Source organism: Arvicola amphibius, chromosome 6, assembly GCF_903992535.2.
Source record: "Arvicola amphibius chromosome 6, mArvAmp1.2, whole genome shotgun sequence".
Lineage (NCBI taxonomy): Eukaryota > Metazoa > Chordata > Mammalia > Rodentia > Cricetidae > Arvicola > Arvicola amphibius.
In genome coordinates this window covers 149,585,515-149,599,182 of record NC_052052.2, presented here as the reverse complement: position 1 = coordinate 149,599,182, position 13,668 = coordinate 149,585,515, and positions in this window count along the sequence as shown.

Genomic DNA, 13,668 nt, shown 5'->3' with positions numbered 1-13,668 from the left:
TCTCTCCAGCCCTTAAATTTTACTTTTAATATTTCTGTGTTCCCTTAAGTATCCTTTGGTGCCTCTCCCTTGCTTGCTGTATTTTAAACACTTATACTGTCACCGGTGGGTCTGTGTGGATAAAACTGATAGGCTACAGCCAGGAGAGAGGCATGGTGGACACACCTGTAATTGCAGCGCTTGGGAAGCTGAGGCAGGAGGATCAAGAACTTAGGTCATCATCAAGACATATCAAGACGCTGTTTAAAAAAGAGAAAGCTAGGGGCTGGAGAGAAAGCTAAAACGATTTAGCTGGGGAGATAGCTAAGTGGCTAAAAGCTAATGCTGCTGCTGCGAAGGACTCTGGTTCAGCCCCCAACACCTGTGCCGGGCAACTTCCAATCACCTGTAATCCAACTCCAGGGGAGCTGACACCTGTTCCCAGGCGCCACAGGCACCTACACTCACACGCACGGATCAAAACGCATATACACATAACTAAGAATAAAATGAATCTTTAAAAAAATACAACTGAAAAAGAAAGACAAAAAAAATACCAGGATTGTGTATCCCAAGGATGCTGAGGCAGGAAGATAACACATTTAATGGCATTCTGGGACCCTGTCTCATAAAGGGGGAAGTGTCCACTGCACTATATTTCTAGCTCACTAGTGAAATGCCTTCTATTTCGGTCATCTCTCCAAGTACTCTTTCCCTCCATGTCCCCAGCCGCGCACTGCGCCCCTGTGTCTGCGCTCTGTGCGCTTGAACCCTGTTACCGAGCTTCGGGCAAGGGGGCTGGAGGTTAAAATACACAGACACACACAGACAGAGAGACAGCGACACGGGTCATCCTTGAATTCCCCAAGAATGTCCCCTTTATTGTGTTCAGGGGCAGATTATATAGAGATAGCCACACCCCAGCCAAACCGACCAGAAACCACTCTCCTGCCATCAGGAACTCCTGAAGGTCTCGTGCTCAGAACAGCTGTAGGCACTCAGATCAGGGGATTACAAGAAATTCAGGATCTGGGGTCTCACTACTCCCCTACCTAATCCCTCCTGTTCCCATTCCCACCCACCCCTAGTTCACCCAAGAAATCCATTTCCCCTTTCCAGAGAAATCCATGTGTTTCCTCTTGAGCCCTTCTTGGTACTTAGCCTCTCTGGGTCTGTGGATTGTAGCATGATTATCCTTTATTTTATAGTTAATATCCACTTTTAAGTGAGTACATGCCATGTTTGTCTTTTTCCCCTAGATCCATCATACGTTTACCTGCAAATTCCATGATACCTTTTTTTTTTTTTAACAACTGAGTAATACTTCATTGTGTTTTCTTTATCCATCCTTTGTGGAATATCTAGGATGTTTCCAACTTCTGCATAGTATGAATAAAGCTGAAATGAACATAGTCAAGCAAGTGTCCTTGTAGTAGGATGGTGCATCCTTTGGGTATCCGCCCAGGAGTGAGGTAGCTGGGCCTTGAGGTAGATTGATACCCAATTTTCTGAGAAACTGCCATATTGATTTCCAAAGTGGCTGTACACGTTTGCACTCCCACCAGCAATGCAGAAGTGTTCCCCTTGCTCCACATCGCAGCCAGCGTGAGCAGTCACTTGTGTGACCTTAGCTATTCTGATAGGTGTAAGATGGAATCACAAAGTCGTATTGATTTGCTTTCTTTGACGGCTAAGGATGTTGAACATTTTGTTAAGTGTTTCTCGGCCATTTGAGAATCCTTTGTTGAGAATCCTGTTTATATCTATACCCCATTTCTTAATTGGATTATTTGGTTTGTTGATGTCTACTGGTTTCTTGAGTTTCTTATGTATTTTAGATATTAGCCCTCTGTCACATGTAGAATTGGTGAAAATCTTTCGATTCTGTAGGTTGCCATTTTGTCTTATTGACAGTGTCCTTTGCCTTACAATGACAAATGAGGTCCCATTTATTCTCTGTCAGTCTTATTGTCTGAGCTATTGGTGTTCTGTTCAGGAAGTTGTCTTCTGTGACAATGCATTCAAGGCTCTTCCCCACTTTTTCTTCTATCAGATTCAGTGTATCTGGTTTTATGTTGAGGTCCTTGATCCACCTGGGCTTGAGTTTTGTGCAGGGTAATACATATGGATCTCTTTGCATTCTTCTACCTGCTGACATCCAGTTAGACCAGCACCATTTATTAAAGATGCTTTCTTTTTTCTATTGTATAATTTTGGCCTCTGTGTCAAAAATCAGGTGTCTATAGATGTGTGAATTTATGTCTGGGTCTTCTATTGATTTTGATTGATCCACCTGTCTTTTTTTTTTAATGCCAATACCATGCATTTTTATTATTATAGCTCTGTCTTAGAGCTTGAAATCAGGGATGGTGATACCTCTGGAAGTTCTTTTATTATATAGGATCATTTTTTCTATCATGGACTTTTTAAATATTTTTTATGGTTTATTTAACTTTATTTTATGTGCATTGGTGTGGTGTCAGATCCCCTGCAACTGGATCTTCAGACAGTTGTGAGCTGCCATGTGGGTGCTGGAAATTGAACCCGGATCCTCTGGAAGAGCAGTCAGTACTCTTAACCATTGAGCCATCTCTCCAGCCCCTATCATGGATTTTTTTTTTCCATATAAAGGTGAGTATTGCTTTTTCAAATCTGTAAAGTATTTTGTTTGGATTTTCATGGGGATTGTATTGAATCTGTAGATTGCTTTTGGTAAGATGGCCATTTTTTTACTATATTAATCCTAACAACCCATGAGCATGGGCAATCCTTCCATCTTCTGGTATCTTCTCCAATTTCTTTCTTCAAAAACTTGAAGTTCTTGTCACTCATGTCTTTCACTTGCTTGGTTAGAGTTGCACCAAGGTATTTTATATTATTTGTGGCTGTTGTAAAGGGTGTGTTTCCCTTAGTTCTTTCTCTGCCCATTTATCTTTTGTATATATGTGGGCTACTATTTTTTGTTTTGTTTTGATTTTGATTTTTTTTTTTTAGTTAATCTTGTAACCAGCCACTTTGCTGAAGGTGTTGATCAGCTGTAGGGAGTTCCCTGATAGAATTTTTGGGGTCACTTATGTATACTATCATATCATCTTCAAATAACACTACTTTGACTTCTTTCTAATTTGCATCCCCTCGTTCTCCTTTTATTGTCTTAATTGCTCTAGCTAGAACTTCAAGTACTATAGTGAAGAGCTATGGAGAGAGTTGACAACCTTGTCTTGTTCCTGATTTTAGTGGAATTCCTTTGAGTTTCTGTCCAGTTGATGTTGGGTGTTGGCTTGCTGTATGTTGTCTTTATTGTGTTTAGGTATGTCACTTGGATCTCTGATCTCCCCAAGCCTTTTATCATGAAGGAGTATTGGATCTTTGTCAAAGACTTTTTCAGCATCGAATGAGATGATCATGTTTTTTGCTTGTTTGTTTTTTCTTTCAGTTTGTTTATATGGTGGATTATACTTGCTGGTTTTCATGTGTTGAAAACCATCTCTGCCTCTCTGGGATGGAGCCTACTTTATCATGATGGATGATCTTTTTGATGTTTTCTTGGATTCGGTTTTCAAAGATTTTACTGAGTACTTTTGCATCAATGTTCATGAGGGATATGGGTCTGTAATTTTCTTTCTTTGTTGAGTCTTTGTGTGGTTTCAGGGTATCAGGGTGACTGTGACCTCATAAAATGAATTTGGCAATGCTCTTTCCATTTCTGTTTTGTGGAATAATTTGAGGAGTCTTGGCAATAGATCTTCTTTGAAAGTCTGATAGAATTCTGTGCTAAAACTGTCTGCCCCTGGGCTCTTTTTTTTTTGAGACTTAATGACTGCTTCTACTTCTTAGGTCTATTTAAATTGTTTATCTGATCTTGATTTAACTTTGGTAAGTGGAATTTATCAAGAAAATTGTCCATTTCTTTTAGATTTTCCAATTTTGTGGAGTATGGGTTTTCAAAGTATGACTTAATGATTCTTTGAATTTCCTCAGGGTGTCTTGTTATGTCCTTCTCTGTTTCTGATTTTTATTAATTTGGATATTCTCTCTGTGTCTTTTAGTTAGTTTGGGTAAGAGTTTGTCTATCTTGTTGATTTTCTCAAAGAACCAACTCTTTGTTCCATTGATTCTTTGCATTGTTCTCTTTGTTTCTATTTTATTAATTTCGACCTTCAATTTGATAATTTTTTGTCATCTACCCTTCTTGGGTATGTTTGTTGTTGTTGTTGTTGTTGTTCTAGAGCTGGCAGGTGTGTTGTTAAGTTGCTGCTATGAGATCTCTCCAGCTTCTTTATGTAGGCACTTAGTGCTTTGAACTTTCCTCTTAGCACTGCTTTCATTATGTCCCATAAACTTGGGTGTGCTATGAATTCATTTTCATTGAATTGTACAAAGTCTATGATTTCTTCGTCCCAGCCAGTAGTCATTCTGTAGAGAGTAATTCAGTTTTAATGAGTTTGTAGACTTTGTGTTGTTTCGGTTGTTGTTGAAATCCAGTTTTTGTTTGTGTGTTTTTCGAGACAGGGTTTCTCTGTAGCTTTGGAGCCTGTCCTGGAACTAGCTCTTGTAGACCAGGCTGGCCTTGAACTAACAGAGATCCTCCTGCCTCTGCCTCCCGAGTGCTGGGATTAAAGGCGTGCGCCACCCGCCTGTTTAGTTTTTCTCTGGATGACCTGTCCATTGGTAAGAGTGGGATATTAAAGTCTCCCACTCTTAATGTATAAGATTTAATGTGTGATTTAAGCTTTAATAATGTGTCTAAAACTTGCATTTGGGACATAGATGTTAAGAACTGAAGTGTCATATTGGTGAATTTTTCTTTTGATGAGTATGAAGGGTCCTTCCTCATCTCTTTCGATTAATTTTGGTGGGAAGTCTATTTTGGTAGATATTAGAATTGCTACACCAACTTGGGACATTTGCTTGGAAAATCTTTTTCAATCCTTTGTTCTGAGGTGATGTCTATCTTTGATGTTGAACATGTTTCTTGTATGTAGCAGAAGGATAGATCAAGTTTCTACATCCATTCTGTTAGCCATGTCTTTTTTTTTTTTTTTTTTTTTTTTTGGTTTTTCGAGACAGGGTTTCTCTGCAGCTTTTTTAGCCATGTCTTTTTTTTTTTTAAGATTTTATTCAGTATACAGTGTTCTGACTGTGTGTATACCTGCACACCAGAAGAGGGCACCAGATCTCATTCAGATGGTTATGAGCCACCATGTGGTTACTGGGAATTGAACTCAGGACCTCAGGAAGAGCAGTCAGTGATCTTAATCTCTGAGCCATCTCTCCAGCCCAAAAGATATTCAGGAACTTTTTTTTTCAAGACAGGATTTCTCTGTAGCCTGTCCTGGAACTCATTCTGTAGACCAGCCTGGCCTCGGACTCACAGAGATCTGCCTGTCTCTGCCTCCTGAGTGCTGGAATTAAAGGTGTGCACCACCACTGCCCAGCTAGTTCGTGTCTTTTTATTGGGGAATTGAGTCCATTGATATCGAGAGAGATTAATAAATAATTTCTTTTAATTCCTGTTATTTTGTTGTTGTTGGTTGTGTGTGTGTGTGTGTGTGTGTGTGTGTGCTCCCCTTCTTTTGGTTTTGCTGGTATGAGATTATGTTCTTGTTTTTCCACAGGTGTAGTTAACCTCCTTGGGTTGGAGTTTCCCTTCTAGTACCTTATGTAGGGTTGGATTCGTGCATAGATATTGTTTAAATTTGACTTTGTCACAGAATATCTTGTTTTTGCCATCATACTGATTGAAAGTTTTGCCGGGTCTAGCAGTCTAGGCTGGTCTCTGTGGTCTCTTCAAGTCTGCAGGACATCTGTCCAGGCTCTTCTGGCTTGTAGCACGCCATTTGAGAAGTAGAGAGTAATTCTACTAGGTCTGCCTTTATATGCTACTTGCTCTTTTCCCCTTGCAGCTTTTAATATTCTTTCTTTGTTCTGTATGTTTAGTGTTTTGATTATTATGTGGCAAGAGGACTTTCTTTTCTGGTCCAGTCTGCTTAATGTTCTGTAAGTTTCTTGTACCTTTATAGGCATGTTTTTCTTAAGGTTAGGAAAATCTTCTATGATTTTTGTTAAAAAACATTTTCTGGAACACTGGGCAGTAGTGGTGCACGCCTTTAATCCCAGTGCCCAGGAGGCAGAGGCAGGTGGATCTCTGAGTTTGAGGCCAGCCTCCTTTACAAAGTGAGTTCCAGGACAGCCAAGGCTACACAGAGATACCCTGTCTCAAAAACCCAATAATAATAATAAAAAATAAAGTTTTTCTGTGTTTTTGAGTTGTGATTATTCTCCTTCTATTCCCATTATTCTTAGGTTTGATCATTTCATAATGCCCAAGATTTCCTGGATGTGTTGTGTCAGGAATTTTTTAAATTTAACATTTTCTTTGACCAATGTATCTATTTCTCCCATCATATCTGCAATGCCTGAGACGCTCTCTTCCATCTCTTGTATTCTGTTGGTGATGCTTGCTTCTGTGGTTCTGTTTGTATACCTAGAGTTTCCAGTCCCAGAGTTCCCTGTTTGTGTTTTCTTTGGTGCTTCTAGTTTCATTTTCAGGTTTTGGAAAGTTTTGTTGATTAACTTCAGCTGTTTGGTTTTTTTTTTTTTTTTCTTGGCTTTCTTTGAGGGGTTTATTCATTTCCCCCAGTTGTTTGTGTTTTCCTGGATTTCTTTAAGGGATTTGTTCATTTCTTCTCAAAGACCTCTATCATCTGCATAAAGTTGGGTTCAAGGTTGTTTTCTTGTGCTTCAGCTGTGTTGGGATATCCAGAGCTTGCTGTAGTAGGATAGCTGGCTCTGGTGGTGACATAGTACCCTGGCTGTTGTTGATTGTGCTCTTACACTGGCATCTGAGCATCTGGTTTTGGTGTAATTATAGGTTTAGGTGCTGATTTCTGAGTTTGTCTTTGTTGGATGGATGTTTTGTTCCTTGGTTTGTATTTTCTCTTTGCTCTCCGGTCATTGTGGACTCCTGGTAGCTGGTATGATCTCTGGTTCAACAGGAAGTCTCGATCCTAGTTGGGACTTCTGGAGGTTAGAGTGGCCTTTGGTCCAGCAGAGGTTCTCTGCCATACTGGAGGAGTGGTCCATGGTGATGAGAAAAGGATGAAGGATGTCGGCTAATTAGGGTGGGCGCTGAGAGAGTGGCCTCTGTGTGGGCAGCCTATCTGGGGCTCTGGCCACCACCATGGTCTCTGGTCCAGCAGGGAGTCTGCCTGAGTTCACCTATCTGTTCTTGTGACTGGCATGGCCTGCACCTGCTCTTCAGACTGGCATAGCCTGCACCTCCTCAGCAGATGTCCACCTGAGAGGGGAGTAGGAGCATGGCAGCGGGGACAAGCAGTGAGGCAGGAGGGAGTGGCAGCAGATTGGGCTTTTAGGAACCAACTGAGGGTGTGGTAACAGGGCAGGTGGACTGCCTGTCTGTTCTGCCTGGTGTGGCCTGCTCCTGACTGAATTTATTTTTTTCACAACAAATTTAGACCTCAAATTTATTATATTTTCCCTTTGATTCTACTTTTCCCTTTTGGCTGAGCTAAATTTTTTTTCTGTTTTGTTTGAAAGTCACCCATCACGCTTCTATCAGTACTGATTATCTTCAGTAAAGGATAAAGTTAAAACAAAGCCTATGGTTGGCCTTGAACTCACAGAGATCCAAGTGCCTCTGCCTCCTGAGTGCTGGGACTCAAAGGCATATGTCACCGCACCCAGCACATAAAGAACTGTATTTTAATTCTCCCCCAAGGTTTTCTAGTCCACATTGTATGGCTTGTTTTTTTATGGTATCTTAAATGCTTGGGGATTTTTATTTTTATTATCAGTGCTTGCTCAGCTTTTTTATTATGCTTATTTAGTTTGTGTGTGCATGTGGGCTTATGAACATAGGTCAGGGACTAATTAGCAGCAGCTGGTTCTCTCCTTCCACCTGGGGATCAAACCTGGGTGGCCTGGCTTCATCTCATCGGCCCCTTGCTAAGTTTCTTGACTTGCATTTCAAATGACCGTATTTAGAGTAAAATCAAGTTGCTCCACGTGGGAGACAAGTGCTCTATCCACCAAGCCATCTCCCTGGCCCTAACTAATGCACCTTAAAGACAGATAGCATCTTTCCTGGCTAGTCCTAGGTCAACTTGAAGCACGCTCGAGTTATATGAAAGGAGGGAACCTCAATTAAGAACAGGCTGTAGGGGATTTTCTTAATAACTGGTTGATGTGGGAAGGCCCAGTCCAATGTGGGTGGTGCCACCCTTGGGTTGGTGGTCCTGGGTTCTATAAGAAATCAGACAGAGCAATTCCAGAGGGAGCAAGCCAGTAAGCAGCACCCCTCCATGGCCTCTGCATCAGCTCCTGCCTCCAGGTTCCTGCTTTGTTTGAGTTCCTGTCCCGACTTCCTTCACTAATGAACAGTGCTGTGGAAATGAGAGCCAAGTAAGCCCTTTCCTCCGCAACTTTCTTTTGGTCATGGTGTTCGTCACAGCAGTAGAAACCCTATCACAGCATAATTGTATCGTTACCTTTCGGTGGGGTATGGAGTGAGATCCTCCATGATTCACCCTGCCCTCCCGGAATGCCTTCCGACTCCGTTCCTCCCTGGCGTCTGTGCCACTGAGAGGTGGGCTGGGCGTCTGGCGGTCTCGTCTTCTCTGCCTGGTGATGGCTGGATGCTCCCTACCCTTCCAGTTCTGCAGCTGTGCCATACGTTCCAGATGGGATCTTACTTTCATCTCTTCTCCTGGAGGCTGGCAGGCCCTTCGAGTCTGAAGATTCGCATCTCCATTTCTGGAAATGTCCTAGTCATCACCACGGCCTTGCGTTCATTATTTCTACTCCTAGGAATTTCCGGGAACTGCCTTTGAACATATGTGCGGTCATCCTTCATCACATCCATTTCTCCTTGGCACTCTGTTTCAAGGTTTGCGTTCTGTGACCTTTCCTCCACATCCCGGGAAATCCACATTCCCCCACCCCCACTCCGCACCGCTCCGTCCTCTGAACATTGCTGATCGGCGTTAACAGTGACATTTTAATTTCCTGGCCATGTGTGTCGGTTCTAATATTCCATAGGTTTAAATATTTGGCTTCTTTGGCCCACAGCCCTGCTTTTGTTTTCTGACTTATTGCCCATATTTGAGCATTTCAGGAGCACTGATAGAACGGATTCTTCTCATTGCTCCATTCTGTGCCCATGTCCTTGTCTTGCCTGAGATGCTGTATGGCGCTGGTGGAAAGGCCAAACCAGATGGGCAATAACCTGCAAAGAGACTGACAGACTCCTCAGGTTTTGTGAGAACAGCAATGATTGCTGTCTGAGCAGGTGGCAGTACACCAGGGCTGAGATCTGCGAGGATAAAGGAAGGCAGGTGGGGAAGGTAGTCTGAACCATAGCACAGGTGGAAGGGAATCATGATCACATAATATAGATGCTGAATGATCCGGAAGCAGCAGTGAACAGGAAGGAGGATAGCTTACCCCCCCACTCCCCAGCCCCTTCCAGGCTTACAGAGGCATGGTTTTCTTGAATGATGTAATGGAAGGAATCCTGGCTGAGCCTACCTCTTGGCCTGTTCTCCCAGCATTACCCTTCCATTAGAGCAGGATGGAGCTCACCCAGCTCAGCTCACTGACTGACCAAGTCACTCCACATGAGCTCAGCCCCCACTCGGGGGCATAGACCCAAGTCCCCAGATTCCCACCAGTGGATGACAGGCCTGCTCTTCCTCTCCCCACTGCCTCCTTGCTCTTAGCTCCAGAACTCCCTCTTCTTTCACAGAGAAAAGCAGAAGTCCTCACCCCCTGTAGGTTTCGCTGAGTAGACTTGTCCCTTTCTTCTCTCTGTCCAAGACACTGACCAAAGCACAGGTCAGCAAAGCCCGTCTATACACGATTGTTGACACATTCTCTCCCTGGTCTCTCCTGCAGCCAGAGCCCTCTGCAGCTCTACTGGGTTAATCTCATCACAAATCAAATGTGCTATGATTTACTCCTTCTTTTAAAAATCCTCTAAAGCTGGGAAGACAGCTCATCTGTTTAAGAACTTGTCTTGTAAGCATGGAAGCTCAAGTTAAAACCCCAGAACCCATGTAAAGAGCCAGGCATGGAACCCAGTACGTCAGGGACAGGCAAAGCCCTGGGGCTTGCTGACCTAGGCTGCCTGGAAAATTCCAAGCCAAGGAAAAACCTTTTCTTAAAAACTAAGTTGGCCCATTACTAAGGGCCTCCCAACAAAGAAGGACGATGGGAAATTTCAGACGAAAACTAACAATCAGATTAGTGCTGCTCTCAGCCTCAATCGAGAAGCTTCCATTTGCGGTGGGCAACATTTAATGCAGAGACTCCCTTTTAACAATGTATTTATATGTTATATGCATTGGTGCTTTACTTACATGTATGTTTACTTTACATGTATGTTTGTGTGAGGGTGTCAGATCCCCTGGAACTGGAATTACAGACAGTTGTGAGCTGCCATGTGGGTGCTGAGAATTAAACACAGGTCCTCTGGAAGTGCAGCCAGTGCTCTTCACTGCCGAGCCATCTCTCTGGTCCCTAATGCATAGACTCCAACAGTCAATGCGCTGAGAACAAATGGTCATTGAGTGCCCAGCCCCAAGTGGGACATCTATACCACCATCTACCCCGACGTTCAGGGAATATTTTGGAAGAAGGGACAGAAAGAATGTAAGAGCCAGAGGATGGGAAAGAGGAGTGTGAGAAGCTGTTCTGTGGGAAAGACACGGTGGCGGCGGCGGCTGCTGCTGCTCCTGCTGCTGCTTCTGCTGCTGCTGTTGTTCCTGCTGCTGCTGCTGTTCCTGCTGTTTCTTCTTCTGCTGCTGCTCCTGCTGCTGCTGTTCCTGCTGCTGCTGCTCCTGTTGCTCCTGCTGCTGTTCCTGCTGCTGCTGCTGCTGCTCCTGCTGCTGTTCCTGCTGCTGTTCCTGCTGCTGTTCCTGCTGCTGCTCCTGCTGCTGCTGTTCCTGCTGTTAATGCTGCTGCTACTGCTCCTGTTGCTGTTCCTGCTGCTGCTGCTGTTCCTGCTGCTGCTGCTCCTGCTGCTGTTCCTGCTGCTGTTCCTGCTGCTGCTGTTCCTGCTGTTCCTGCTGCTCCTGCTGCTCCTGCTGCTGCTCCTTGCTGCTGCCGCCCCCCCCCCCCCTTCGCCTGCTTCTCTCCCTGGTCTTCTCTCCTCCCTTTCAGATTCTCCTTGTTGTTCTGGATCTCACTCTGTAGCCCAGTTGTCAGGGAGTTCATATGATCCTCCTGCCTCAGCCTGCTTCCTCAGTGCTGAGATTACAGACATGAACCACTGTTCCTGACACCAACATAGCTTCTAAATGCTGGAATACCCTGGTTCCCTGGAGGTAGGCACATTGTTTCATGCCAACTACGCAGCGACAGTCAAGAATTCAAATCTCCAGTCACGGACGGGGTTGTAACTTAGTTGGTAGAGCACTTGCCTAAAAGGTACAAAGTACTAAAATGTACAAAGCCCCAGGTCAGTCCTCAGAACCACATAAAGCAGACCTGGTGGTTCCCAACTATAACCTCAGCTTCACACTGAGTTTGATGCCAGCCTAGGATACATGAGACTTTATCTCAAGTAGAATAAATGAATGAAAAGCTGGAGCTGCGGCACAGTTAGTCGAGTGTTTGCCTGGCATTTATGAAGCCCTGGCTTTGACTCTCAGGACCACATTAAAAATGGAGCATAATGTAGCCTGTCTGTCATTCTGGAACTTGCTAGGTGGAGGCAGGAGGATTACACATTCAAAGTCACTCTGGGAGGTCATAGTGAGTTCTATTCCAGCCTGGGATTGGTGAAACCCTGTGGCTAACAACAACAGTTTCCCGTCTAGACCCTTGCCCTAAGCTGTGTCACCCGTGCAATGACACCATCAGCATTTCTGCTTGAGTTTTAGAGGTATTCCAAACGGAATGTCTACAAAGGAATTTCAGTTTTCTCCCCTTGTAGCCCCTTAACAATTGTTTACATCCCAGTGTAAATATCACCAAGACCGGAGATTTCGTGTCTTCCATGAGTCTTCGCTCCGTCTTACAGGCCATGTTAAATCCTGCAGTAAATTTGTTGACTCTGTTGTTGGAAAATAACTCTTAAACCAACCAATTTATGTGACCCAGACAATGCTTCCATTATGAACCAGACAGTTGAAGGTCATGGCAGCCTGTACGTGTGTCTTCAGATTCTCTCCTTCCTGTGCTAAAGTTAGACGCAAACCTGACACACAAAAACCCAACTCATATCTTGTTCCTTTCTGTTGCTAGGATGAATCTCCCCGGCAAAAGCAACTTGGGGGGCTGGAGAGATGGCTCAGTGGTTAAGAGCATTGACTGTTCTTCCAGAGGACCCAGGTTCAATTCCCAGCACCCACATGGCAGCTCACAACTGTCTGTAACTCCAAGATCTGACACCCTCACATAGACATATATGCAGGCAAAACACCAATGCACATAAAAGAAAAATAGCAACTTAGGAAAAGATTTACAACTCCGGATCATGGACCATTATCGAGGGCAAGTCAAGACAGAATTCAAGCAGCTGGTCACCTCACCTTCACATTCAAGAAGAGAGAATATTCTTGCTTGCGCTCAGCTAATTTCTCCTCTCTTTACCTAGGGAATGGTGTCGCTCACAATGGGCTGAGTGTTCCCATATCTTTTACCTATCAAGACAATTCCCATACAGTCATGTCCACAGGCTCACCTGACCCAGATTGTTCTCATTAAGAATCTCTTCCCCTCCAGAGGTAGAGGCACATGCCTTTAATCCCAGTACTTGTGAGGCAGAGGCAGGAGGATTTCTGGTTATTAGATTATTAGAAATAGGTTAATTTATATGTAGACCTAGCCAGTAAGAAGCCTTCAATATAATTAATATTAAGCCTCCAAATGATTATTTTATAAGCAGCTGTGGGGACCAGCAGGAAGGAGAGAAACAGGTCCAGCGGGACCAGGCAAGACAGAGAAAAGTCTCCAGCTACAGATTTCTGTGAGTTCGAGGCTGGCCTAATCTACGTAGTAAGTTCCAGGACATCCAGAGCTAGATAGTGAGACTGTGTCTCAAGAAAACAAAAAGCCAAAGAAGAACAAAAGAGTCTTCCCTGTTGATTCCAGGTAGCAGCGAGTTGACCTTTCAAACCATCCACTCACATCTCTCTTGTCGCCAACTTCCCTCACAACTGTGTCATCTGCTGTAGGAAGGACAATAACCTGCCCTTTGGCTGGCACGCCCACATGATCAGGCCTTGACCTTACCTGTTCTGTGGTTCTTCTACCCCTCCCTTACTCACCCCTGCTACAAAGCTCCTCAGCCCTCCTACTGTCCAGAATACTCTCCTCTGACAGGTTCCTGTTCCGTCTCCTACTCCTTGTCCTCTCCTTAGTGGACGGTTTCCTCCCCACTACAGATTGTCCCCATGTCTTGGCATATTGTTTCCTTAGCATGTATCTCTACCTATAGAACCTAAGTGGACTGATTTTTATCGACTGTTTACTCGTAACTTAACTCCCCCTATGAGCTGACTCCAATGGTCTCTTAGATTTCTCTTTCCTCCCTCTGTTCCATCATCAGACATTATTGAGATCTCAAACCCACCCAGAGAGCTGACTACTTCCCTGGAGATGTGTGTGGATTCGTTCACTCCCTGCAAGGACCTGGCCTTTTAGAGCAATGTGTACCCACTTTCC